This window comes from Ovis aries, chromosome 11 (genome assembly GCF_016772045.2).
Source record: "Ovis aries strain OAR_USU_Benz2616 breed Rambouillet chromosome 11, ARS-UI_Ramb_v3.0, whole genome shotgun sequence".
NCBI classification, from domain to species: domain Eukaryota; kingdom Metazoa; phylum Chordata; class Mammalia; order Artiodactyla; family Bovidae; genus Ovis; species Ovis aries.
Window position 1 is genome coordinate 31,763,964 of NC_056064.1, and position 1,609 is coordinate 31,765,572.

The window sequence follows — 1,609 nt, forward strand, 5'->3', positions numbered from 1 at the left end:
CCATAGTGACCACCTTCCCTCAAAGAGGGATCCTGCAAAGCTCCCTCTCATGTCAGCATTGACTCCAGGAAATTACTTTAAACATCATCTGTCAAACATTCCCCTTTGGGGGGTTGAAAGTGGTCATTCAGTTTTATGAACAAAGGATGCAATTTGCTTCCTCCCCTACCTAAAACTTTAAACAGTAAATATTAACTGATAACAAATTGTAGTTTTCATATGAGCTTAGAAGGCTCAGATTTATATATCTGAAAGCATATCTTCTCCAAACTGCTCATCACTGCACTGAATCTACTTTTTGTCAGTTTGGTTTATTTCTCCCATTTGTCGTGACAAATAAAGAAGAAATGTCTCTCTGCTATCTCTGTCTACTTCTTCTCTAGTTACTGCTGATGTCTCCTGGAGAAATGCAGTGACATGTTGCCAGTAAATAGTTTCTTTACAGTAATTCACCAAAGACGTGTTCCTCCATGAAATGGATGCTCTTACAAATACCACTTATGCTTTGAGTTTCTAGATCCTTCTGCCTGTTAGCCTTATAAAATGCTCAATTGACATGCAGTGTCCTATATTAGTAGATACTAAATTTTTGTTGGTTTAATGAATGAAAGCCCTATTCTAAGTGTCCTTCATCATGCAGTCCAGCCCCTGACATCCACCAGTTTGTCAGTGTTTCTTCTTACTGCCAGAGTAGAGTGTCCCTGGGATGCCTTTACAACAGCTATAATCAGATATTTGCTTAGTAATTTGACATAATTTGATTCCTATTCTATTCAGCACTTAATAGGTTGCACAGATGGTTGTTGAATAAATAGCAGAGCCTGGAGAGATCTAAATACTATGTCCTGTAAGAGAGACTTGAAGGACAGCAAGATATTAATCCAGAAACAGAGTCTCTCAAGATATAAGGATACCTGTCTAAAAGAAACTGAGGGACTTCCTTGGTGGTCCACTGGCTAAGACTCTGCACTCCGAATGCAGAGGGCCCAGGTTCAATCCCTGGTCAGGGAACTAGATCCCACACATAACAACTAAGTGTTCAAAAGCTGCAACTAAGACCCGTCATGGCCAAAAAAAACAAATAAATACTAAAAAATAAAAAAGACCAGAAGAGATCTAAGTGTGAGTTCTGAAACACTTCAGCACATGAGGTGGAAAAATGACAGGGACTGAGTCGGTGGAGAAAGCAGCATCCAGTGAGTCAGGAGGAAAATGAAGAGAGGGTGGTGTTTGTTTTGAAAGCAAGAGGAAAAATGCTGACGATGGTTTAAGTTAAGATGAGGGATGAGAAAGGGCTGGTGGACTTGGAGAACACTGACGGCCTTGACAAAGTGGACGATGAGAGACAGTGGAGCTCGGCCTTATCACCATGCTTATACTAGGCTCGCAGAGGCGGGACGGGGAAGGGAACAGGTTGAGGATGGGAGGGCTTGTGGAGAAGACAGCACAGGAAAGGGTCGGTCCTCACGTTTGCCTTCCAGACCTTGTTCAAAGAGCTTGTCACAGATGTTGTCTGGGAGGACATTCACAGGATTAGAGCTTGATGACAAGGACACCCTCAACAAGAGTCCAGCACCATCTATGAAGGATGCTGGAGAGGCCATGTTTA

At 42.3% G+C, this 1,609-nt stretch overlaps 1 non-coding gene across 1 annotated transcript; it reads left to right on the forward strand.

Moving 5' to 3' along the window:
* The first annotated feature begins 938 nt into the window (after window positions 1-938).
* On the forward strand, window positions 939-1,011 carry TRNAR-CCG (transfer RNA arginine (anticodon CCG)). Its single transcript has one exon. It is a non-coding gene; the product is annotated as a tRNA-Arg (tRNA).
* The last annotated feature ends 598 nt before the right edge of the window (window positions 1,012-1,609 follow it).